Here is a 27,720-nt window from a genome sequence, read left to right as displayed (position 1 = left end):
TTTCAGCTGCGCAGGGCAGAGGGAAGTAACGGCGGAGAAGGGTGAGGTGTTCTAAATCTTTCTTATACAGCCTCATGTGATGATCCTGGTCTCTGCCCTACCTCTCTGCTTGCCTTCCACGTTTCCTGGTGTCTTCAATTTCTAAGGCTACCAGGGAAGCTCATTATGGACTCCCTTGCTCCCTCTTGAAAGTTTAGCTTTCAGTTTTTTCACTCTGCTAAATTAGTTACTACTTATCCATTTGTATTTTAGCTTCCAACATTTGTGTTGATCTCTTTTTGCCTGCTTTCATTTTCTCTCTCATTTTCTTTGTTTTTAGGGAACTTTTCTACTCTTTTATTGTCATTTGGTGACACTTTAGCAGGGAGAGAAGTAAAATACACATGTTCAATGGGTTGTATTTAATCAGATGTCAGAACTGCTTCTCTGGGGGTGCAAAAATGTTAAATTCCAGGATTCAGCATTCTTCCACGCACCAGTATTTCTGGTTTGAGTCGATTTGTTTTGGTGTATCAAACATCATTGTTTTTGAACACTTCTGGTACATACCATACATCCTTCTTGGTTCACCTTGTACTCTGGGCACGGCTGTGGTAACTAGTTCTCTGCAGGTTAAGACTAGCTGCGTGCAGTTTTATTCTGATAGTGCCTTATCTCAGCCCCTGGTTCTGCCCTGGAGCTATTCTGATGCTGACAGGGTACAGCCGCAGACTCTCTGGATGTTCTTGCATGGGAAAACAGGAAGTCTGGGGGAGTTAATATCCATGGGGTCATCCTTGACCCATGGAGGATGGGAGCCAATGAGCAAATGCTTCCTCTTTCTGTACTTGGCAAACAGTTCTGAGATGCCTTTTAGGAGATCTCACTCTTCTAGTTCCTCCATCCTGTTCATTAGGACCACTTCCCAAATAACTCCCCGCAGATCAGATCTCCAAGGGAATCTGAAGTAAGATAGTTGGTGTCAGAAATGACACCAGAAAGCAGGCCCTCATGGGATTTTAGAGCTGGGTCACTCACCAGTCAGATGGCAATATGAACCCCATCGCTGGCACTAGGTAGACAGTGATTAAGCCTGGTGTGTAATAGCATCACAGTTACTGACACTCATCCATGGTGAATTGGAATGAGTTGCCAGTGGAAGGGAAAGAACTAATTGTGGTTGTGCACTTGTGGTAGAGGGGCCATGTTAACTGCAGAGACCGTGGAACTTGTATGGACCGCTTTGGAGGCCTTGAGAAAAGAATAAGGCAGGCATGGGCCAGCCAACCATTAACTCAAGGCAAAAGGCCTCCATGACACAATGTAAGGAGAATTTTATCTCCTGCAGTTAGGCGTGGGGGTATACTCTGCTGAAAATTAGGACTAGGATTAAATTGTAAAGGGGGCAGAATTACAAGGGAGACTGAATGTGGGGCTTTGGCTGGTATCCTAGGTCAAAGTCAGGATCCTGATTAAAAACAGGTGTGATGATGAGCTCTATGATAGAGATCAAGACTGATCTTGGATAGACATCAAAGGTGAACAAGACGGAGACTCTTGAATCTTCCAAACCCTCTTAAACGTCTGGGTTGGCAAAAAACAAACAAACAAACAAACAAACAAACAAACAAACAAACAAAATCAACCGAAAAACCTAAAACTCTTATTTTCCTTGCTAAAGAGAGGAAACTTCGCTTGCTTGGAGACGATGCAATTAGCTTACCTGAGGCAGGTGGCTCCGTTCTCATCGAAATCGTCCTCTGCAGGCCAGTAACGCAGGTGAGGTATCAGAACATCCCTAACAGGGAAGCCCAGTCTTTGCTCCAGGAGAAAGTAGCTTATACACTGGGGGAATTCCTGGAGCTGACTAATATATCTGAGCAGAAACTAGGGGAGCATGTGAGGAAGTGAATCTTGAGGGAATTGGACCATGGGGAGCAGAATATGAGTCTGGATAGCTGAGAGTTTATTGAGGTCTTATAAATTTGGGGTTTCAATGTTATATGAAGGACACTTGCAGCTGTCTAAATAGTCTGTTCTGTGCCTCCTTGAACCAGAGTTAACTGAAGTTACCGAACTGCTTTGGCATAACATTGAGGAATGGAGCAGAAGATCAGGAAAAGCCTGGAAAGATCTACCACCTGATTATGTCATCCAGAGAATCCTGAGAAGACTCCCTTTGTTAAGACAATAAGTAATTCATTGGTGACAGGAGACCCATCTTTGGGAAACTCAATTGCGGTCCTCCTCTGTAGGCCACATTACCGTGGAATTATATCTTATAATATCAACGGGATGATGGCATTCCAGAAGGGTAGAGGTCAGATGGTGGTGCTTGACTGTTAAAGGAAAAAAGGCACTTAACTATCAAAGGAAAGCAAGACGAGAGTGGCAGTCACAGTGCCCTGACCCGTAGGTATCTCTAGCAATGGCTGAACTGAACCTGCTCTTCTTAGAGATGAGATAGTTAGATAGCTAATTAAAATGTCACTCAACTTGCTAATACAAAAAAGAATTGAGAACTGATAAGTGGAAGGCTAATTTTAGCCATTGAAAAAGAAAAATATGGTACCTTACTCAGTTTCCAGAATTAAGTCAATTCATAGATTCAGATTCTTTTGTTTGAAAGGGAGGCCAGGTCCTTTTGAGGAAGGATCTTACAATATAGCACAAGCATTTAGGTAAATGTTTTCCCCCTCTCCTTTCCTGGACGGACTCGTAGACATTTGCCAGGGCAGTTCTATACTGAGAAAAAAGTGGAATTCTCAGATACAAAGAATGTTAGCTATAGGATCCAAGTTAACACTGATACAGGGAACACAAACACTGTCATGGACCCCTGATAGAGTGGGTGCTTTTGGAGGCCATGTGTTAAATGGAGTTCTGTATCAAGTCTGTCTCACAGTGAGTGAGTCCAGTGGGTCTGTGAACCCATCTTCTTGTCATTTCTCAGTCCCTGAGGGCATTATAGATACATGGAGCATTGCAGGAATCCTCGTATTGGTTCCTTAATCAGTGGGGTTAGGGCCATTAGCATAGGAAAAGCCAAGTGAAGCCTCTGAAACTTCTTCCTCCCCGCTGTTCTGTCCCCTCAGCCAAGATAATAAATCAGCAGCGTACCGCATGCCAGGGGGAGTTGCAGAGACTGGCACTACTGTGAAAGACTCAAGAGATACAGGTGCTGTGGTCACCATCATTTCCTCTTTCATTTTGCTGGCACAGTTTCTGCAAACTCTGGATGGATCACGTCAGATTATGGACGCTCATTGACTTAACCAGGTATTAATCCCAATTGCACCTGCTGTCCTTGATGTAGTTTCTTTACTGGTTCAGATCAACATCACATCTCGCACGTGATAAGCAGCTGTTGATCCGGTGAACTCATACTTCTCAATCTCCACTAAAAGGGGGGTGGGGACCAAAAGCAGCTCACCTTCATATGAGGACAGCAGTGTACATTCATGCTTCTGCCCCAGGACTGTGTAAATGCTCCTGCTTTCTATCGCAGGGATGTCAGTCATGTGGATAATCATCAGATCACCACGTGGCATCTTGCTAAATGGATCTTGTGAGCAGGAAGTAGAAGGTACCACATACGCCCTAGTAGAATCATGTGTTCCAGAGGGAGAGAGAGGAATCCTATGATTCAGGGACTTGCCACACTGGTGAAGTTTTTAGGGATCCGACATTCTAAAGCATGCCAGGACATCCCTCTAAGATAAAACACAAGAGGTCTCACCTTACACCTCCCACCACCAGGAATGAGGCACAGTGCTGGTCACCCTAGCAGCTCTGCCTTTTGGTGACAGGAGATGAGAATATTCTTAAAAGTCACCTCAGAGGCCCTCTGGATTTCAAGCAAGTTTTAAGTTGGCAGATGGTTGGCCTGAGTCATTTTCTTTTTTCAGGTCTTCCAATTCTGCCAATAGCAGCAAGGCCAATCCATAGTTTTAATAGTTGCAATTACTCCCATGCTTTTCAAGTACCACATCCATTGCACATCCACTGGGTCTCCTTCCATCTCCACCTAATATCAATTAAATTCAGGGGGGAGCCTTAGGTCTTGTGATGCCATTGCATGCCAGGAATTTCCACTCCATTTACTGCCAACAATTTGTGGTATTTGCAAAAATTTACTCTGAAAGCAATTTTCAGATTAGTCAGTAACCTAGTACCCTAAGGGTCTGCTTTCTAGGGCCACTTTGGGTGCCAGCGGTCTCTGAGTTAGGCACAATTTTAAGATGATCTCCAGTGACCCTTGTCTTTGTATAATCCACATCTGTTTGGGAGGGGGTGGAAATCTATGAATATGGTACATTATATGGCCAAAGGAATTTTGCAGTTGGGATCCTAAATCAGTTGACCTTAAGATAAGAGGATTGTTCAGATAGGCCTGACCAAACGAATCACATGAGCCACTTAAATCTGGGTTTAGAGATCAGAAACAGAGGTCGGGGAGATTTGAAACACAAGGACTATCTGACATGCTGCTGTTGGCTTTGAAGTTGGAGGATGCCGAGTGGCAAGGAATGAGGTTTCCGCCTAGTTGCCGAGAACAGCCCCCGGCCTACAGCCAGCAAAGAAAGAACCACAGTTCTTCTGCAACCAGGTCAGCCTGAAGGGGACTCCAAGCTCCTGCTGGGAAAGTCACTTGGGCTACACCTGGATTTCAGTCTTGTGAGAACCTAAGCAATAAACCTAGCCACCTCTGCTAACCTTCTGACCCACAGAACTGTAACCTGGTCAGTGGGTATTGTTTGCAAGTCACTCACTTTGTGGTAATGTGTTACACAGCAATGAAAGATGAAGACGGTCTGAGGCTGTGTTGCTTAGGAAGCAGAGCCTGAGGCCAAGGCTTATGCGCTACTAGTTTATTAGGGAGTGCAATGCCCAGAGAGCAGCAACAAGGGCAAAGGGGAGTGAGGCAGGGAGGGAAGGAAAGGCAATGTGAGAGTGTTTATTAAGAGCAGCTGATTCCAGGTCAGTCCTCCCAGGGGAGAAGGGAGAATTATTTGTTGGCTCCTGTGTTCCTACTGCTCCCCCCCCCCCCCACTTTTTTTTTAATAGAGGTACTGAGGATTGAACCCAGGACCTTCTGCATGCTAACCTACATGCTGTACCACTGAGCTATACCCATTTCCTTGTACTTCCCTTGTACTTCCTGATTAAGTATATACATGTAGGTACCGAGTGTGTCCTGTCGGGTCTCACACCTCAGCACCAATGGGAAAGCCACAGGTCAGGAAGTGAGAAATGTGAGTGAAGTGGGGTGCTATTGGTATGCCCCAGAGTAGCTGGTAGAATTTACACAAAGTTGGCTGCCATGATGTTGGCTGCCACGATGTTGGCTGAGTTGGAACAAGAGGCCAAAGGCCACAGAGAAAGGCAAAGCTGAGAGGATCTGAAGGGGCACATAAGACATGATTAATACACAAGGAATGATCTCTATTCATGCAGAGAAAGATGAAGAAGTGCTTAAAATTCTACTCTATCTTGTTTTGACCTAGTACTTTCTTTGACAGAGATCACCAACTGCACTTGCAAAACCTATCACAATATTTGCTGTAAACAGGCTATCTAATCATGCCATAAAAATTGTTCTGAGCCTCTCTGGGGGAACTTTGATGTCCCAGAGCAGACGATTCACTGTCAACTCTTTTCTGAACATAACAGTTTTCTTTCAGAATTTTAATTTTTTCCATCCACGGTTTCTTATTTAATATGGAGTTTGATTTGGAGAGTGTCTGAAGAGATAGATACAACCCTTTGATCTGTAAAGCATTCTCCAAGAGTAAACATAGATTTCTAATAGCAACCCTTCTGAAATTCAAATTATGCTGACTTTTGTGCATACACACTTTGAAGAGTTTTCAGTTTCTTCCTTAGCTTCTGGACCCAGGGAAGAGAGGAAGCTTTCTTCTTGTGATTATTATTATTATTAAAATTTTTTTTTACTGGAGGTACTGGGGATTGAATCCAGGATCTCATGCATGTGAAGCATGTGTTCTATCACCGAGCTATATCCGCTCTCCCATTATTATTCTTATTACAGAGAAAACTTTTCCCGGAAGGCTGTCGGCAGTTTCCCCCTGTATCTTCTTGGCTAGAACAGTATCACCTTTCTTAGCTGCAAGAGAGGCTGCGAAAGGTAGTCCCTGGCTCTTTCACAGCCTATAATGGGAGGTAGGTTCTGACAGTGGTGAAGAAGGGGAAAGAAATAGCTATTGCAAAGGCAGCACAGCAAATACATTTCCTTGTTTTTAAATTTCCATCAGCTATCTCTTTGAGACTTCCTCTAGATAGCTAACAATATGCGTAGTACAGACCAGTTTCAGGGTAGGGGATTCCTACTGATGGTTCGTCTCATCCATTATGTATTAATTCTCACTACGGTTACTTTCAGAGGGTGACCTTACTTTTAAGTTCCAGGGATACCTTTCTCTCTCCCTAAACATTGCTTAAGAGTCACAATTTTCAAACAGTTGGAGTTTCAATCTCTACTGTGTTTTGGGTTTGAATCCATATGGCTAGTTTACACATTTGTTACTTGTTTGACCCCTGAAAACTCTGAGCTTGCAACTACTTGGAAAGAAATAGATTACAAAAGGCATTTATCCATCACTACTGGGTAAATTGCACATAGAGGAATACAGGTTATTTTCTCAGAATAAAGAGATTTATTTCTTCAAGCACCAAACATTTCTAATCTTGATTCTTTTGAATAGAAATCTTTCTAATATATACCCCAGAACCTACTGAATATAATTTAAACATATGTCTGAAATATGGAGCATGAGCATAACTACCTTTTGTTTCCCATCTATTGTGGGAGGCTTTCAGGAATATTAAAGTGAGGCAGACCCACTGTGGTCTGTCACTTCTTGCTCCTGGGACTGCATCTATGCTCTTTTCCAATTTGCTTCTTCATACTTGCATTGGCTTCAGGAAAGGGATCACTGAGCTTAAAAGATTCTTGTCTGAAAATAAAAGTAAGCCATTTGCAGCTACATGGATGGATCTAGACAATATTATACTTAGTGAAATAAGTCAGACAGGGAAAGGCAAATACTGTATGACATCCCTTATATGTGGGATCTAAAAAATAATACAAATGAATATATATGCAAAACAGAAACAGAACCACAGATACAGAAAACAAACTTGTGGTTACCGAAGGGGAGAGAGAAGGGAGGAAGGGCAAATAGGGATATGGGATTAACATATACAAACTACTGTGTGTAAAATAGATAAGCAAGGTGAATATACTGTACAGCTCAGGGAATTATAGCCATTATCTTGTAATAACCTATAAAGGAGTATACTCTACAAAAATACTGAATCACTATGCTGTACACCTCAAACTAATATAATATTGTAAATCAACTATACTTCAATAAAATAAAAAAGGTAAGTGGCATTTGACTTGTAGATTCTTTTAAGTTTCCCATCAGTGTCTGCCTGGGAGAGCTGCCAAACGATACAGGCTTGCATTTGATTTCACTGTCATCCAGGAGAGGATCTCTGTGGGAAGACCCAAGGGTGAGGGTAACCTTTGAGAACTTCAGTCAGTAACCTGTATTTCTAATACTCTCCCCTCATTTGATGGAGGCCTGGGAAAGCTTTGTCACATAGTCAATTAGTGGCAGACTGGCCACTGGGCAAGAACTCGGATCTTGAGTGTTTTCCTCCATATAAGCGGAGATGGACCTCTTTGGGCAGCTCACCCTGGTTCTCCCACACCAAGTGGACGCCCCGTGGGAGGGAGCCAGGACCTTGTCTCATACACCACCATATTCACATATGTACATACTGGATGTTCAATGAAAATTGAATGATTGAATACTCAATTTTTTCTGTTTCCTTTTGGTATATTCTCAAAAAATTTTTTTTGGTAATTTTTTTTTGTGGGGGGTGGGGAGGTAATTATATTTATTTATTTAGTTATTTATAATGGAAGTACTGGGGATTGAACCCAGGACCTCATGCATGTTAAACACATGGTCTACCACTGAGCTATACCCTTCCCCTACTTTTGGTATATTCTTACTGTCATTATATTTTTCTAAATGGGGTTTTGTTGTGATGGGGAAGGATTGTGTAATAACCTTGCAAGGAACAAAGAACTATGAAAGTGAAAGCCTTTGAAAATGACCATCCCTGTGTGCTGGGACTGAGTCAGTACAGAACACTGGGAGAGCAGCTCTGAACCTGGGGAGGAAACTCAGAGAGTCGTACCTCAGAGGAGAAGCAGCAAAAAAAGAACAAGAGTGAGGAAGGATGTCTTGGAGGAAGAGAGGAGTTGAAGTGTTTTGGCAGAGCAACCTCAATAAGAAAAACCCATTCTTGTAGGGGGTAGGGCACCATGAGAACATTCTCCCTATTCTTAATTTTTCCTTGGGGAGGAACTTCAGTTAGAGTCATAGTCCTGGCCTCTGCCCAACCCGCAGAGGGAAAAACTGAGTGTGCTCTGCACAGCCCCTTCCTTTCTCTTTCAAAGACCCTCCTGCCTCTTCTACTCTCTGCTGTGTTTTAAGGGGGTGTATCCTTGAGGGGAGGCCTGTGGTGACCCAGCTGTGCTTGTCTGTGTTGGAGGTAAAGCCATACAAGCCTATTGTGGTCGCACATCAAAGCTATGTCCAATTATCCCCACTTGTATCAGTCATCAAATTGATGTTCCAATCTCCACCCGTCCGACCTCTCTGTCTACATCTCACTTAGTTCCAAACGTGGGAGAGGGAAATAAGCTGTTACAAACTGACCCTTAACATCCCTGGGTTTATGTTTTGGTGGCTGGCATTGATTTTTTTTTTTTTTTTTTTTTTGAGGAGCCGGAATTTCTTGCTTTGAAAGAGAATTACAGTAATTATTACCGTTTATTGAGAACATACAGGTCAGGTACTGTGTTAAAACACTTTACGAGTTTATGTTGCTGCCATCCTAAGAGGAAGGTAGCATTATCATCCCATTTTACAGATGAAGAAGCAGGTTTAGAAAGTTAAGAATTTTCCCATCTTCAACATGGCTAGTAAGCAGTGGAACCAGCTTTTGAACTCACTTTTATTTGATTATTAGTCTTGCTCCAAGCCACGGGGTGATCATGTCTGCCATAGCTATGCAAGTACAGAACTGTGAGAACAAGGAGAAAAAGCATGTTTTGGAAGGGAAAGGAAAGAGCCTCATGAAAGGCAATTGGGGATACTCTTAGGGTGCTGTCAAGCAAGAAACTTTGTCTTCTAGAAAACACTGGCCCAATTTGGTCCATTTGTATGAGTACATTATCTGCAATAATTTCAAGGGAGAATATTCTATGTAAAAAACCTGGTCTTATATTCATTAAAAAGAACTAGTCTTATATTTATTTTAAAACCCTGGTCTTTTAGTCACTTCCAGAGGGCAGTTTAGATTTTAGAATGGTTTTTTTCCACATGTATCTCCCTGTCTCTCTTTTTTTTTTTTTTTTTTTTTCTTTCCACAGTCCTTTGTCTGGTGTTGACCTCATTAAGCAATGCCTGCTAATTCATACTGGGTCTTTTTGGACAATTTTTAAAGCCTTACTGTGGCTAAGTTTTCCATATGAAAATATATGGAGATTGTTAATACTGACGACAATCTGGGTGTGGGTTAAGATTAATTTATAAAGTTCACAGCGTACTCTGAAGGCATGTGATTAAGCCCTAAGCTTTCGAGTCTGTTCAGACTTAAGTATTTTTATATGGTATGCACATTTACACTTTAGGAATATTGCTTATTTTTCTCATGGCTTCTCTGAAATATCTTAGGGCTGGTTGTGTCATACTGAAAAGTGGGATCTTCTAAACTAATCCCAATTTCTCTTTCCCACGATTGTAAGATGTGGAGCATTTGTAATGATCTTTGCTGAGTCAGTCTCCTTGGGGGACAGATCAGTTTCATCATTTCAAAACATCCTAGCAAAACTCCAGCCCATTCACGTGTGGTAACTTGCAAAATAGGGTCGTTCCCAGGCAGCAGGGAGGGTAACACAGGCACGGGCAGGAGGAGAAGCGTTGGAGCATTGGGAAATGCTGATGGAGGCTGCCAAAGATAGACACGTTGGGAAAACCTCACAGCAATTCACACACCTTGAGCAAATCCAGCAGGCGCTAGGAGAGAATGAAAAGAAAGGAAGCCCTTCCAGGAGTAGGATGAAAGATGGATAGAAACAAGGCTGGGAAGATTGGTTTTTTAAAGATTGGGACTCCTGCCTGGATTCTTGTTTTCTTACCTAATGCTCTGTTCAAGAGCTGAGCCTGGTCCCCAGGATCGCTCAGGGAGCGAATCAATGGGGGGGGGGGGCAGAGGCGGGAGAAGTCACCTCCGCACTGCTGGGTTTGTGGGCTACCTGCGGGCTTCTATAAGGCTTGTTTAACAAGCCTCTGGCTAGTGTAGAGAGGTCCAGTGGGGAGCAACGAATCATTCCTGGGAGCTGTGGCGAAGGTCATCTCTGTGGCAGTGGGGAACCCAGGAGATGCAATATCAGCTTTTCTACAGCGCGACAGCAAGCATCGTATTCCGCACCCCAAAACCTTTGTTTTTCGGTGCACTTGGCATTCCAGCTAAAGCTACCCAAAGAAGACCTCGTCCTTTTGCTAACGTTCATCCTAACCTTCGAGGCTGCTTTGCATTCTGCTCAAGTAAAGCTTTGCTGAAAGCCTAGAGGCCAGACACAAAATTCCTCCAGATGCCCCAAATACCCTTTAGCTTCTCTAAAATACTTAAGTGTGCTGGGGTAGTCACCCTCCTCACAGCCAATCTTCACCTCCCCCTCTTCACCCTCACTTCGCCCAGCATTCTAACCCTCTGGGTCAGTGCTTATTTAAACTTATTTTCACAAAGGAATAGCATTTAATTTGTTATGGTAATTTGCATGGTAGTTTGTTCCAGCTTTTGGGGCATCTGCTAAAATGTCGTGGGAGGCCTCGAATAATACGGACTCATTGTTAGTGAATGTTGAATAGGAAACGATCTGTCAATATATTATTATATATTGTTCCTTTCTGAAGAGAGGCATCAATTTGTCATGTAGAGTGCATCCTCTCTTTAGCAAGAAAGGGAAATAGATGAGCAGAATGCTTTTTTTTTTTTTTAAACATGCTTAATACACCAGGAGGCTTGGGGTTTTTAGATTCTTTCCTTCTCCGTCTTCTAAGGTTTTATCATCACAACTTGCCCCAACTGAATTTGAATGAGTTGCTTGTCAGCATTATTTTTTATCATTCAAATGTGAGAAGGAATTAAAAAATTAAAGAAAGAACAAACTGATACTGTCCAGAATAAAAATGGGGAGGAGTCAGGAGCAGTGGGGTTAGCAATGCTTTTGGATTGATTCCTTGAGACAAGTATTGTCAACAGAAACATAATGAAGCTACACCCATAATTTCAAATTATCTAGCAGCCACATTGAAAAACAAAAAGAAACAGATGAAATTGGCTTGAATAATATACTTTATTTAACTCAGTATATCCCGAACAGTACATTTCAACATGTAATCTATCTAAAAACAATTAATGAGATTTTTTTTTGCATTGTTTTTTGTCCTAAACCTTTGAAATTTGATGGGCATCTTCCATGTACAGCATGATCTCATTTGGACTGGCCGCATCTCAAGTCTCAGCATCCACAAGTTGCTAGTGACCAGCAGATTGGACACCCTGACTCGAGGCTGTTACCAGTTGCCCTCCATGTTGATGTCTCCCTGGATTTGCTTTAAAACTCAGCCCAGATCTTCTTATGAAAACCCAGGCTTTGCTCGTGTATTTTATTTTATTTTATTTTTAAATTTTTTCCTTATAAACATATGTATAGTTGGTTTACAATGTTGTGTCAATTTCTGGTGTACAGCATAATGCTTCAGTCATACTTGAACACGCATGTATTCGTTTGCATGTTCTGCTTGTGTATTTTAAAAACATGCTGTTGGTTTTCTTTATAGCTTTAATCTTCATTTCCTTTTGGCTCAGCCCACTTGGAATCATATCCTAGAAACTGATACTGGGTGAGAGGGGTTAGAAGAAATTGGACTGTGTCAGGGAAAAGGATCAAAGCCACACTCCCTAAATGGGTGGTTTTCTGTTTGGACTTGAGGTTTCTTTCACATGAAGGAGGTCCTCCAGCTGGTCTGCTGTCGAAAAAAAAAATGTTTATAAGTGTAACCAAGTCTGTACTCTAATTCCTAGTCTGAACATGGGAATTCACATCAGATAGTTAATAAATAACACATTCTTTCACACTTTACTTCTCAAAAGCAGTGTTCATTTCCCACATGAAGAAGTACTTTAAAACTGCCAGTGACCACGGCTTAGAAGGCAGGCTCGTTCCCGTGAGAGTTTATGGAGTGGCCAGTAGCACTCTATGCTGGGGAGTTAATCCAAATGGGTGGGGGAGTTAGCTCACAGGTCTTCACAGCTCCCAACTGTCCAGCGTTCAAGAAAGTTAGGAATCTCTGACGCTGCCTCCATTCACTTTTCTTAACTTTAAGGTCTAAGCAGGGAGCTCTAAGTCTTTCTTCTTTCACCTCCCCTGTCACTGGGTACAGGAACCCTGTATCAAATCCTTAGCCACACTCTTGAGCACATCTTGCTTGTGACCTAGGGTATGGCAGGAGGCTGGCCGTCGGTGAATGAGCCCTTCGCTTCAAGTCAGAAGACCGAGGTTCTGTCACTTCTTTGTTATATGACTGTACAAGTTCCTTGACCTCTCTAAGCTACCGTTTCTTTGTTTGTGAAGTGGCAGTAATAATGTTTACCTCATAAAGCTGTTGGAAGGATTACATGAGGTAATGCATGTGAAACCACTTTGGAATCTGTAAAACCCTGTACACACTTCAGTTGTTAAAAGTTATCTGGTCACGTTCCAAGATATAGTCCTGCTGAATTCCCTTACTGTTCCAGCTCTTTTTTTTTTTTTAAGTTCATAGGGCTCTTAACCTCAGCCTCTCCTGAATCTCAGCTCTGCAAGTGTTGTCCGTCTCTTCTCAGACTCTCTAGTCCCATGATCGTTGCAAGGTGGACAACTGTCCTCGTGAGCACATGCCTGGCCACACTGAGGGCTAGGAGCAGGTACCTACCCCAAATTTTCTCTACCTAGATTTGGAAATCGGGACCCAGAGAGTTTATTGCTTGAATTTGAATGGCTTAGAATATCAGTTCTCAAAGTGTGGTCTGTGGACACCTGGGAGGTTCCTGAGACTCTCATGTGGTCCATAAAGTTGAAATAATTTTCATAATGATGCTTTTTTAACTGTGCTTTTTTTTTTTTTTTTTTTTTTTGTGCTGAGGGTATAAAAGCAAAAAAGGTAGCCTCTTAGCGTGAATTAAGGCACTGGTACTTAACTGTAGTCATTATATTTTTTACCATCATGAATTCACAGTAAAAGAAGAAGAAAAGAAAAGCAAGTCAGTTTCACTTAAAAGTGTTCTTGATGAAGCAGTAAAAATTATTAGTTTTATTAAAGCTTGACCTTTAAGTACATGTCTTTTAATATTCAGTGTGATGAAATGGGAAGTTTGCATATAGCATTTCTACTGCATCCTGAAGTAGGCAGCTGTCTGGAGGAAAACCACTTATGTGATTGAGCTGTCAACTAAACAAAGAAAAATTTTTAATAATTTTTTAAAGGAGCACTATTCTCACTTGAAAGAACAAACTGTGGTTTCTCAGCCCCGGGTATTTGGCAGATATTTTCTTGAAAAATGAATGAAATTTTCCTATCACTTCAAGGAAAATAACTAACAGCATTTTTTTTTTTTTTTGCCATTGATAAAATTTGAGCTTCCAAATGAAAACTAGAATTTAGAAAAACTTGTAACTGTCACCATGAGCTCAACAGCTTTTTCAGTACTTGAAGATTTTTCTAGTGGGATCAGTGGTGATGTTAACAATTGTGATTAAAAAAAAAAAAAAATATATATATATATATGAAATGTGTCAACATTTGGAAGATATGAATAACTCAGTGAATTCACATTTTCCAAATAACAAAGACATAGGTAAGATCTATTCAAAGTGGATAGACTAATGGATTTTAATGCAACAAGAAGAAGAGTTCATTGATATAATTTCAGATTCCACAACTCATCTAAACGTTAAGGAATTACTGCTTGTTGAGTTTTGGTATAGTTATCAAAGGTTATCCACAATCAATGGAAAAGCTTATTAAAATACTCCACTCTTATTTTAGCTACATATCTCTATGAGACTTTATTTCCTTCATACGCTTCAACCCAAACAACATATCACAACAGATTAAATACAGAAGGAGGAATTCAGCTGTCATCTATTAAGCAGGTCATTAAAAGGACCTACAAAATGTTGAGCAATACTGTTGTCATCACTAACATTCTTGGTTTGCTTGTTTTTGGAAACTTGGGCAGCTATGTTTGGCCATGTATGTGTAAGTAGAGGAAGTCGTATTTAGAGAACAAGAGAGAAGAGACGGGAGTACAAAGAGAAGCAGAGAAGAGAGACCCTGTGCAGAGATAGAGGGACAGGGGAGAGAGGCACAGAGAAGATGCTCTGACTCCTGATGGCATCTGGATCTGGTTTCAACCTCTCTGGAAGCCTGGCCCTGCCCGGTTCAGAGTTCTAGATTTCTGTGTATTCTTTCAGCGACGCCCCCTTTCTATTTAAGCTGACTTGAAAAGGATCTATTCCTTATGTGGGGGTCATCAGTTTCAGCCCACAGACTCAGGTGTGCAAGAGACAGGACCTTTTAAAATTTTCTATAAACTGACCTAATTTTATCTTTGTGCCTACATCCTGCTGGGTTGGTGAGTCATTCCTGAGGTTTCCCTGCCCACTTCCAGCTTGTGTCAAAGCACTGGAGAGCTCAGTCTGAGAAAGCTGCTCCCTCGAAGCCTCTAAAGATAGCCCAGAAAGACACTGGCCATCAGCCTGGAGTGGCTTCTCCCAGCCATGCGGAAGGAGAGGGTAGAGGCCCCTGCTCAGTCTTGGCGAGGTGTGTCCTGATCCTGCAGAGAAAACCTGAGGCGTATTCACTTGGAATCTTCCCATTTGATTTTCTGTAGCTGTTAACAGAGGGGAAGGGAACTGTGGAAGTTCTAATCCCACAGCAGCCAGGGCAGGGAGAAAGGGTGCAGCTCCCCAGGGGCCACGTAATGCACTTTCACCTGCTGTCCCTACTCTCTGCCACACCTTGCGTTGTTAAAAACTAGTCTCTACAGGGCTCTCTTTTGTCTGTGAACATGTGATCCTTCAGCCCTCCCTTCACTATGTCCCTGGCAGCGATGATGGACGAATCCACATGAGCTTTGACGGCCTGGGGAAGAGTCTGGGGGACACCACTATTCTGGTCTACACACTCTTCATAGTGGGAGCAATTCTTCCACATCTGCTCCTTTCTCCCTTCATATTCCCACAGCCGTCACCCGTGATATGGCCCTCGTTCTTGCCTGCCTGACTCCAACTGACCTCCCTACCTGGGTGCGCCATTCTGCACACAAATCCTCAGATGAATCCTCCAGAGAAGTGATGTTCAGCATGTCACACCATTTGTTGAGCACTAAGTGCATTCAGCTCCTTTTCGCTGGTCATTTCTTTCTGTGAACGGCTTTCCTTCCCTTGAGAGTAGGGGCTATTTTCTCTTTCTGTTCACCCTCCAGGTCCAGCACAACATACAGTGTTTGCTGCCACTGCTGCTTTAATGGGAACCTTAGAGGAGTCTTTGGGGGGTGAGAAGTGAATCATTCGATAACTTTTATTTAGCACCTGCTGTTGGTATACTCTGCGGGGACCTGGGGTCTCAAAGATGAACTGGCTATGTCCCTTGTGTGCTCATGATCGTGCAGCACGATAAATGTCAGACGAGCTCAGAAGTGGAGGGCCTGTCTCCTTTGTCCAGCTGTCCCTAACGGCCTCAGGCTAGTTTAAAACCCTTCCTCTCTGCTCCCCAGGCGCCCTCAGCATCTATCCATTAGTGTACTTAGCATGCAATCTGTATGTTAAAAGACCTAACACTTTATTATGAAAAAGTTCAAACATGTGCACAAGTAGAGAAAAGGGTGTAACAACAGTCCCGCCTGCTTTGACCATTATCCACATTTTGCCATTCTGGTTTCATCTATTTCTCCCAAAAATTGCTCTGGGAGAGAAATTTCAGGCACATCTCAGACACTGCATCACTTCATTCACTAATACTTCAGGCTATATCTCTAAAAGATAAGGACTTTTGGAAAATGTCACTGCAAAACTCTTATCATGCCTAACAAAATTAATAATAATTCTTCAATGCCATCTGATACGGGGTTCATGTTTATTTTCTCTCCAGTTGTCCCAAGAATGTCTTCATTTAAAACAGTTTTTGCTTTTAAAGTCAGGTCTCTAGATGCATTTGATTGACATGTTTCTTAAGTTTCTTTGAACCAATATCAGTTCCCATCACCGCCCTCCACACTCCCCATCCCTATGTTTTTGTTGAAGAAATCAGCTCAATTGTTCTTTTTCCATAAGCTAGTTCTGGCTGACTCCACCCTTGTAGTGTTCTTTTTTTTTTTTTTCACCATGTTCTTCTGTCCTCTGCATTCTTGTCAATTGGCAGTTCGATCTAGAGGCTTAGTTACAGTCAGGCTCTATTTTTTCTGACAGTAATATGTCCTAGTGGCATATCTTCAATTATATCACACCAGGATGCACATAACGTCTTGTTATCCTGTATTCTCACGGTCCATTTTCTTGTCTTCCCTGTTTGACTTGCTTCTGGGGCAGGGGACTCTCAGTTATTTCAGCCCCCACTGTGCTTAGCAACTCCTCAGTCCTCAGGAACTGAAGAGCTGGTGGGTAGCTCTGCTGAGGGAGCTGGGAGAGGTTTCCTGCAGGAATTTGGTCTTGAAGGATGAGCAGGCATCGTCAGGTAGATGATGGGGTGGGCATCACAGGGAACAGACTTGGGTGAGTTCAGGAGTCTGCTTAACCCTCGTGGGCATGGTCCTGCTTAAGACAGAGGAGGCTCAAGGAATGCAGTGGCGTTCACACTAGCCCTGGGAGTTACGTGGGCAAAGAGAGTATCTCACAAAACAGTGCTGAGACCACGTTTCTATTGTCTTTGGGTTAATTTCCACCCCACTAGCAAGTAGCCAACAGATAGTGAAAAACCCATGAACCTCAGGCAGGGGTTGCTGGAAAGCAGTGTTAGTAGCACTTGGGGCATTTGATTATCTTGTAGACACCAACCCCATGTACCCACTCATTCACAGAGAGAGAAGAGCAGGGATCTTGCAGAACAACAGTTTTAGACTCAAATCTAGCTCTGACTCTAGAGGACTGAGTGCCCTTGGGTAAGTCTTCTAAGAGTTTCGAGCCTTGCTTTTTCTCTGTGAAGTAATAACACTCCAGAGACTGATTGTGAGAAGCTATACAATAAGCATCTACTCTGGTAACCGGTATAGTTCAGAGATTAATGTGGGTGGATTCTCTTCCTTCTAGTCTACAAACATTTAGAGGGACTGATGACTGCAGGGCATCGTGCCGGGCAGGGGCTGGGGAAGCGACTGTGTCTTCTGGGTGCCTGCAGCCCAGTAAAGGAGATAAGGTAAGTGGTCAGTTCACAGATAATTGCAACATGAGATAGAGAGTGAGATGCCCCAAGCGACTCGGAGCTAAAAGCGCATCGGGACAGCCATGCCTTTGCCACGTGTGTCTGTGTGCCGACTGACTTTATCCATGGCAGGTGGTGCTCCTCGCTCGATTACAGCTCGTTCTGCTTCCCATGTAACAACACAATCAGAGTCTCTAATGTGGATGTTGAGAGGAAAAAGAACAGAAAGGCCTTTTTTGCTTCTCTGAGAATGGGGGCAGTCTACCGCCTTGACCCGACAACATCCCTGACCTGGGGGTGAGGATGCACCTGACTCCCCCATATTTGCTGGGAGCTCAAAGTACCTTGGGCTGGTTGGGTGCAGGTGCCGTAGAACCCAGCTCTTGGGATCAGCAACCTGAAATCTGATTCATTTCATCTGCGATGCCACAAAGCTCAGCTGAATGATCTGATAGGACAGAAAGTGTACAGCATAGCCAGAGCCTGAGGATAACTGGGAAGAATCCCGTGCTGTCGCATGCTGGGAATCAGAGGGACACATTCTGCCCTGCAGGGCCTGGAGGCTCTGAAAGCAACACTTTCCCAATCAGAAGCACAGACTCTGCAAGGATTTGTCTCCAGGCAGCACTAGAGCCTCCTCTTCTGGCACCATGGAGACCACTCTTCCTTTAGCATTTCTGGCACCAGCAGAGGTGAAAGGGAGCAGGGCCAAGCAGCTTCCCTGTGAAAGGTGCTCGGCCCTCTGCCAGCACCTCTGAGCCACTGAGCCCCCGGGGCTGCTGCTGCACTGGTGGAGGGTGGGCGGCCAAGGGCAGCTTTCTTTTTTGTGCAACCTTAACGCAATGATCCATCGTCACTGCCTACATCGCGCTCACACTTGGTGCATCTGACAGCCTGCGGGTTTGGGCTGGATTTGTAGCTTTATTAGGCAACACAGCAGCTGAGCAGACTTTTCTTTCTTTCTTTTTTTTAAACCCTAGTTCCCCTGAGCTAGTCTTAAATTTCTCAGGCTTTTCTTTCCTTTAGGAAACCCTTTTGTTAAAACTGTGTGGTCCAGCTACTGAAAAGATCACAGAAAAACAAGTACAGCATAAGGAAGGGAACACCCACGTAACCATCACCCAGATCAGGAAGACCATTTCCAGCTCTGAGAAACTCATCTCTCCTCCACGTGTCCCTTCCCCAGCACACTCCTCCCTCCTCCCTGATTTTAATGTCAATTGTCTCCTTGCTTCTTTTTATGCCCTCGCCATCTAACTATTCATCTAGAAACACTATAATGTAGCCCTGCATGCTTTACAATGTATATAAATGGGATTATACAGCATCTATGATTTCCCTGCTGGTTTCTTTCCCCTCTCGCTATGTCTGAGTGGCATTGGCGTGGTTACCTGGAGCCGTAGTCTGCCCATTTTCATGGTTATGTAGTATTCTATTGTTAGGACATGTAACAATGTATTCATTCTGTTGGTGCTGGGTATTTGACCTGTTTCTAGTCTGGGCTCACTTGAACAATGCTGCTGAGAGCATTCTTGCAAAGGTCTCCTGGTGCGTGAGCTGTTCTTATAAGGAAAGCCGTGCTCTGATTTTAAGTCACCGGGGACAGGAGCCTTTGGCTGAGATGCAGGGAGCTGACAGTGGATTCAGGCTAGCGCTCCAGCCCCTCTGCTGCTCACCACTGGGTGGGTGGATGGGGCTGGAGGTTACTCTTATTAGAATTCTTCCCAGAAATCAAGGGGAAAAGAAGCAAGAACTTTCTGGGCAGGATAAACTTGAAAGGGTACTGAACTGGAGATCAAAGAGCCCGCCGTGCTGCGGGCTTTTGATGTGAGCGTCACTGCACACCCTGCAGTAATGAATTAACTTATCTTCAGAGCTTGCTGGGTTCCCTACCTACCACCTCTTAATCAGCAAGCCTCCTCTTAAGGCCAGCAGCAGCATCATTAACAAGTTCTGGGACTCGGATCCAGGGTGCCCTTGGCTGCCGCAGGCACTCAGCACTGCTGGAGCTACTCTGGGGAAGAGCTTTGAAGCCCACTTGCAGAGGCTGTAAAATCAGGGAGAGTTGGAACACGCAGTCTTCAGAGATCGTCCTAGGCAGATTCTGTGGCTGTTTTCAGGCTTGTGGGGGAAAGTGGAGTTCTAATGGAAAAGAAGGTCTGTTTGTTTCCATTCTGTGGAGTCGGTAGGCTGGACATGTTTATAAGAGAATCCCTCTTCTTCTCCCCTTTCCACATCCTTTTGTCTTCTTCAGCCTCATGCCACCTGTTTCAGAAATAATTTGTCTGTTCTGCTAGTGTTGAGGAATAGCTACACAGCTCCCTCTAATAAGCCTTTAGCAGAGATGCTGATCAATACAGCCTGAACGATAACAAGAGGAGAAGAGAGGACCAAGGGGTAGAGGAGGGAAATACGGAAAGATGTTACCACAGGTTCCACTGTTCTGTGGTGATGGAGGTGAGAAAGGTGGCATCAAATGGGGGCATGAGGGAACCTTCTAGGGGAGCTGGAGTGTTTTAAATCTTGATCTTGGTGGTGGTTACATGGTGGTTATGTACATATATATATATACACACACATAAATATGAATATATATAAACATATATATGTGTGTGTGTGTGTATATATATATCATCCAGCTGTGCATTTAGATGAGTGTACTTAACTAAATGTAAGTTGTACATTGAAAAAAGGAAAAGGCTGTCAGGAAGCCTCCACTGCACTGATTGTCTGCACCTCAACTTCATCCTTTATGCTTACAGGTGTCATACTTCTCACCTACACATGTGAAATGAACCCCACAAAACAACGCTATATTTTTACTCAAAACAGTAATACATACTTTGAAGAAAATAAGAGCAGAAAGATTGTTTCTTTAAAAATATTTACCCACATATTTGTCATTTTTGAAGATCTTTTTGGGAGATCAAAATTTCTATCTGTTATTTCCTTTCAGCATGAAGAACTTTCTTAAGTATTTCTTGTAAGTGCTGACAACATTCTTAGTTTTCATATATATGGAAATGTCTTTATTTTCCCTTCTGTATCAAAGGGGATTTTCACTGGATAAAGAATCTTAATCCATCCTTCCTTCCTTCCTTCCTTCCTTCCTTCCTTTCTTTCTTTCTTTCTTTCTTTCTTTCTCTCTTTCTTTCTTTCTTTCTTTCTTTCTTTCTTTCTTTCTTTCTTTCTTTCTTTCTTTCTTTCTTTCTTTCTTTCTTTCTTTCTTTCTCCCTTCCTTCCTTCCTTCCTCCTTTCTGTCTTTCTTTCTTTCTTCCTTCCTTCCTTCCTTTCTCTCTCTTCCTTCCTTTCTCTCTGTCTTCTTTCTTTCTTTCTTTCTTTCTTTCTTTCTTTCTTTCTTTCTTTCTTTCTTTCTTTCTTTCTTTCTTTCTTTCTTTCTTTCTTTCTTTCTTTCTTTCTTTCTTTCTTTCTTTCTTTCTTTCCTTAACTTTAAAGATATTATTCTACTCTTTTTTTGGCTTTCTTTTTGGTCTCCATCAATTGCCATTTCTCTTGTATATGAGTCATATTTTCTTGTTTCTCCTTACGTCAAGTAATTTTAGATTATATCATACACATTGTGAATAGCATATTGTAGAGACTCTGGATTCTGTTAGTTTACTCTAAAGAGTATTAGTTTTTTGTTTTAGCAGGCAATTAACCTGGCTGATCTCAAATTCTAAATTCCCCTGTGGTACGAAGCAACTGACATTTCTGTTTAGTTATTTTAGCCTTAGCTGGGCTTCTTGGTATTTGGTCAACACATGCTTAGTTTAGGGTTGGCCAGAGATTTGGGCAGAGTTTATATGTAGAATTTGGGCTTCCCCTCTGTGGCTCTCTTCTTGCCAGTATTTCTCCCTTAACTTTCCAGCTGCTATTGTCCTGAATTTTGTCTTCTGAATACTGAGCCAGTGAGGATTCTATTCAAGTTTTAGATACTTTCTAGTGGCATCAATCGTGGATTGCCCTCAGGCAAAAGGATGTAAAAAATGGGCAATGCCATGCTTTTCCTATAAATGTTGACCACCTCCCATTTTTGCCTGCTTTTGGCCACTCTAAACTGGCTTCAGAGGGGTTTTTTTTGCACATTTTGTCCAGAGTTTACAATTGTTACTTTGAGAGGACTGATCTAATATGAGCCACTCAGCCATTGCTAGAAATGGAAACTTGTCATCTATCCTAGGCTAATGAGCTTATGGTTTGATTTCTTGTTTTATTAAAATAATATGGTAAAACTGCTGATGAGAAATGTTTTCTTCAGCATCAGAAATGTTTCCAGTGTTAAAAAGATAGATGATGATAATAATATAAAATAATAATAATAATAATAACAATAATAATAATAATAATAATAATAATAATAATAATAATAAACAGTCATTTTAAAGTCATACCTTAATAAATATGCTCTAGACAAAAGATCCAAGGATAATTTTTTTTTTTGAAAATTGGATAGTTTCCACAAACAAGCAGCTTTGGAATGACGGGAAATTTTCAAGAATCTTTTTCTAGTGATTTATTTTTTCTCTTTCCATGGAAGAGTGAGTGAATTCTTACCTTGTTCACTTCTAAACTTCATCCTCCACAATTCTCTTTATAATAATTTATTCAAAATGTGGGTGCTGAAATCGATTTTAATTTTTATAGAAAATGATGGCAAAAGAGTAGAGTTGGGTCTAAAAAGAGAAATTTCATTACTTTAGGGCATGATCTTGGAAGAATTCTCCTTGTCTTTATTTTTGGGGCATACCAGAAATAAATGTTTGTGCATTAAAAAAAATCCCATTCCAAAAATCTGAATGCTCCAATCTATCATTCTATCTGATTGATGAGTACTTAGGTTTTCATGAAACACTAGAATTACCACGATTGTTGGAACACAGGAAAAGAAAACGCTGAAATCCTTGATGGCTCTGCTCAGCAATGAATCCTGGGGTACTAAGGCTCCCAAACTCCTATTTTATAAGATATAAAATGAGCAGCAGCCTCCACCGCCGCCCAGCTACAGCCCTGCTCGGAACCCCCCAGGGGCCAGCAGCTACAACAAGAGCAGCAATATCCCCGGCTCAAACGCAAATCCCAGCACCCCTACTGTATGCAGCAACAGCCCTCCACAGCCCAGTTACAGCCACCCTGCAACCAGGGAGGTTACAGCCAGGGCCACACAGCCCGCCGCCCCCAGCTCCGCCACCACGTGCCTGCAGCTATGGGAGCCACGCGGCTACCACCCAGCCCCGTACCCCACCGCCGCCGCCCACCGCACCGGCCTCCCCTCAGGCCGGCTGTAACCAGTGTCAACAGTATGCCCAGCAGCGGAACCAGTACTGTCAGATCCAGGGCCCGTGGCCGCCATACCACGCGAACTACGCCTACGGGAGCTACTCCGGGAACACACAAGAGAGCACAAGCACACAGTAGCCAGCGTGTCCCGGAGGCCCCTGCCGGCTTCCGCCACCAGCGCCCACCTCGGCCCCCTCGCCCACCCCGTCACCGGGTCCCGTGGGGCCGGGGGCCGGGTCCTCCCAGGGCTGCCTCCCTTCTGAGGCGCTCTTCTCCCACTCAGGGCCGGGCATTTTCCTCTGGATTCAAACAGGCAACAAAGACCTTTTATTTCCTGTTTGTCCCCCGACCCCTGTCCTCTTCCTCCCTTCCTCATTTTTGCCTAAAGACCCCCTCCCTTGGCCTTACAGTGAGGCTACAGGGCTAAGGGGAGGGCCCCCTTCCTGTCCTCTCGGGACCAGCCCTGCTCCATCCCCTCAGCTTCCCAGACCCTTATGCAGTTGGTTGTAAATTCTTCCAGGAGCTGTTTTACTGTCTACTTTCCAGGATTAAAAAAAAAAAAAAAATTAAAAACTTAAAAAAAAGTGTTTAGAAAAGCAAAATGCAGAGGGAGGAAGCAATGACAGATTTTTTTTTTTGGGTAATTATGCTTTATTTTTAATTTTTAGTATTTGTCTTTTTACTGTGGGTCGGCTGTTGATATTTCATCAGGAACCATTTCTTTGCTGAGTTCAGGTGACCGAGGAAGAGCCACACCCTCAAAACAAAACACACACAAAACAAAACCACAGAATCATCTTTAACCTAACTTTTTATACGATGTCTCAGTTTCCCGTAACTTTGCACACAAGCTTCTGTGTTGAGTTGAATTGTACCTGCTTTTTGTATTTGGAGAGAGTGTGACTATTGAACTTGAAACCTTTTATTCCAGTCATCTTAGTAGTTTCTTGTGGGATAAAGTGGGTGAGAGGGAAGAAGGGAGCTGGGAGGCTCCTTCCCTTCAAAACATGAAATTTCTCCCACCGACTCCTCTCCCAGAGTCTCCCAGGTGCCAGACTTAAAGGTTTTTCCTACAGTGATCCTATGATTATTTTTACTGTCCCTTGATCTGTATGTTTTAACAGGATTTTAACAAACTGCTCTTACTAAGAAAAAAAAAAAAAAATTAGTGGAGCCCTGGTATTTTAACCATGGTTAAACTTGCCCAGGAGACTTATGGGCAACTCTAGATCCTTTGCTCTTAGGATTACACTTGCTAATTAGCCTCTCTTCCATGCCATTCTCTAGTAATATGAGACATTTATTTATATTGCATTTTATAAAAGCTTGAATATTAATTCCTCCAGCTTTTTGAATGATTACCATTTTAACAAATAAAATAACAAATATTGCTATATATGATAAATAAAATTTACTAAGAAATATAATAAATTAAAATATTAGTTTTGAGACCTCAAATACATGTTATTTAATTTTCCTTACCCAATATCAGTCTTTTCTTATACAATGAAACAGGAAAGTATGTTCTTGAAGCATGTGCTAGGTGGCTTGAGACAACAAATATTTTTTACAGGAGGCGGTGCATTTACATAAATAAGAAAGAAAGAGGATACACATGATCTTATGTGGCCACTAAACAGTTTTATACGAGTCCTATTATCACTATATCCTGCCAAAACCCTGACCCAGGAGAAGCTGGAAGGAATGGACTCCAAACTATGAAAAGCATCTAACAAAAATGTAAGCCTAAAAGATTTATGAAAGCTAAAAAAATTACATAAATAAACATTTCGTTATTTGATCCAAACATGAAAGTCTATGTAAGTTATCAGTGTGTGCTTTGTTATGCTGCTGATTATTTTTTTTTCCCAAAATATTTTGTTTTATATAATCCTGAGTTGATGTTTTGTTGCATTCCCTCATAAAATTAAACCAAAGGCACTGGATTTTAGTTGTTTGTTTTTGGAGATTTTAGAGTAAAGAGGAATCGAAATGTTTCCTTGTAAAGCTTATGGGAAAGTGCTGTAGAGTAAAAAATAACTGAAGAAAAGAATATTTTCCAAATCAAGTAATTACAACTTACCAAATAAGTGAGTTATTTCCTGGCTCTGTATTATGGCATATTGGGTCCCAGACCTTGGGTCAGTGGTTTGGCAGAATAGCAGAGGAGTAGGATTTGGATAAAACTTATTAGTGGCTACGTAGGATAATGTCTTATTCTCTTCTTTTCTTACTTCTGGGAATGTATTGTCTCTTATAAAAAAAAAATTGTTGTCTTCGGCCACTCGGCATTTGCTCTAAGGAAACACTTTCCTGTTTCATTTTATAAGAATATACTGGCATTGGATAAAGAAAATTAAATAACTGTGTATTTTGTGTCTTCAGCAAAAGTTATAAAATGAGGATGAAGAAAGCTTAGGGTAAGGCAGAGCAGTGATCTGACTCTTATTCTCTTAACTCCTTTTTTGTATATGGGTTGTGACAGGGTCCCCGTGGGCCCCATGAAAATTTTTAACCCCCTCTTCCTCATTTCCTCATTTTCTGTCAGTCTGCAACAGATGCAAATGAAATTTAGATAGAATGGAATTGGATTTGCAGGGGACCAGTCAGAAAGCACTCCCCCTCACCTTTTCTCTTTTAACCAAAAGAGAAATTTCTGTTAAGGCTCCGAGAAGCAAATCCTTTGACTCAAGGTATAAAATAAAGTTTGAGAGTAGAACCAGTATGATTCTAACCAGATTCAATGGTATTTTAATTTTGCCAGCCCATTTGAAAGCATTTCCCAGAATCTCTCTATGTGACCCATCACTTTCCAAGCCAGCCATGTGGATGGAAGGTGACCTCATTTCCTCCAGCATCACTGTGTGCCCAACAGCCATCTTAGCAATGTAGTTACTTGGCATTTTTTCCCTGTGGTGTAGAGACATCTAGGACACAAGATTTAAGCCCTTACCTTTAGGACTAAATCTTCAAGTATAAAGAAAGATTCACCTTTAATGGCTGTGAGCACTGATATGCCAAGTAACAAAAAGTAATAAAAACAGCTAACATACTGAATACTCACAACATGTTGTGCATTATGTTAAGCACTTGACTCTCATTCAGTTCTCACACCGCATAAGTAACTGTCATTATTATGCCTATTTAAAAGTGGCGTCACTGAGGCTGAAAGCGTTTGCCTGCTGTCAGACAGCTAATATATACAGGACTCAGGTTTTTAATTCTAGATCTGCCCTTCTGAAAAAGCTCTTTTCAGTAACTGCCATTTTCTTTTTCTTTTTTTGGGAGGGGAGAGGAAGTAATGTTTTATTTATCTCTTTACTTTTTAGAAGAAGCACTAGGGATTGAACCCAGGATCTTATGCATGCTAAGCATGTGCTCTACCACTTGAGCTACATACTCCTCCCTACCCTGGTAACTGTCATTTTCTATTATCTATTTATCAATGAAATTGATCAAATTCAATTGACTTGTAGATTCATCAAATTAGTCAAAATAATATGATCACTGTAGGGAACCATATTGGATGAGTCAGTTTATATAGAGACAGAAAGAAGTTACTCCTGTAACCAAATTGCTTTGTTTAATTTAGATGTTTACTTCATGCAGATGGTAGATAATCTGTAGTGTAGCAGTTCAAGGTATGGGCTGGGGACCCCTGGAGTTCTTGAGACCTTTTCAGGGGTATGTGTGATCAAACTTATTTTCATAATAGGACTAAGACTTTATTTGTTTTTTTTTTTCATTCTCTCAGGAGTATACAGAGGGCATAAGATGTGTGATATCATGCACACAAAGCAGGTGATGTGAGAATACATTTGCAGTCTATAAAGCTAGACATTAAAGGAGAATTGCAAAAAGATAAAACAATGCCACTCTTCTCACTGAAAAATTTTTGTTTTGGAAAATGTAATTATTTTGCATAAATGTATATAGATATTTATGTTAACATTGAATGGGTTTATTTTTATTTTAAAATAAATATTTTAAAATGTTTCAGTTTTAATGTTTATATGGTGAATACCAATAGATATAACTCATATCCAGGAAAGTTCTTTGGGGTCATTCATAACTTTCGAGAATGGGAAGGAGCCTTGAGATGACCAGATTTGAGAACCACTGCTCTCATAGAATGCAAAATTTAGATGGAAAGGATGTTTAATTGTTAAACATATTAATCTTCTTTTTCTTTCTATTCCTTTCTAGCAGAGTAACTTGTAAGTTACCGAATCTTGAAAGAAATGTCTCAGTGCTCAATGGCCGTGGAATCCCTGGTCAAGCAGACACCCCTCTGATGCTCTTCCCAGCTCATGATCCTTTTCCTGGTGACAGGACCCTGGCAGCCGTGTTTGTGTTATGAATACCAACCCCTGTTGCTGTGGGTGGGAACAGGGCAAACCTAAGCTTAGCCAATTAGATTCTCACTCCCAGAAATTTGGTGTTGGGATTCAGAGACAGCCAGTAACTTTTTCTCTAGGGTGGGAACTGAATTGGTGAAAACTCAAGCAGAGGAAAAGCACACAGAGAAAGATGGTCTGAAGAGAGAGAAGAAACAGGTGTACTGAGGGAAATAAGGTGGAGAAATGGAGAGGGAATACTGGCAGGGTTCCCAAAGGCTGTCCAGGTCTTTGCTCTGGACCCTTCTGAAGCTTGACTGCTTTTATGCCCCTAGATTTTATGAATTACCTCTGTAACCTTAGAATAAAATTTCCCTTTCAATTGAGCTAGCTCAAGTTGACTTCTCTTACTGTTAACCAAACTGATCTTAAGTCAAGTACTCAGTTTCTGTAAAGCCGAAATCCTTGTGAAGCCTGGACACATTACTCTTGTCTCAAGGTGCCATGGGAAATATCTCCAATAAAAAAAAATTTTTTTTTTATTGTAAGAGAAA

General features: G+C 42.0%; 1 long non-coding RNA gene across 2 annotated transcripts; it reads left to right on the top strand.

Moving 5' to 3' along the window:
- Positions 1-27,720, top strand: LOC135321596 (uncharacterized). Of its 2 annotated transcripts, none has more exons than XR_010381464.1 (3): positions 1-41; positions 26,159-26,243; positions 27,036-27,720. It is a non-coding gene; the product is annotated as an uncharacterized LOC135321596 (long non-coding RNA). The 2 variants fall into 2 exon arrangements; XR_010381465.1 differs by lacking the exon at positions 1-41 and adding an exon at positions 12,926-13,056.

This window comes from Camelus dromedarius, chromosome 6 (genome assembly GCF_036321535.1).
Source record: "Camelus dromedarius isolate mCamDro1 chromosome 6, mCamDro1.pat, whole genome shotgun sequence".
Classification (NCBI taxonomy): Eukaryota; Metazoa; Chordata; class Mammalia; order Artiodactyla; family Camelidae; genus Camelus; species Camelus dromedarius.
This window is presented reverse-complemented; position numbering and strand designations above follow the sequence as displayed.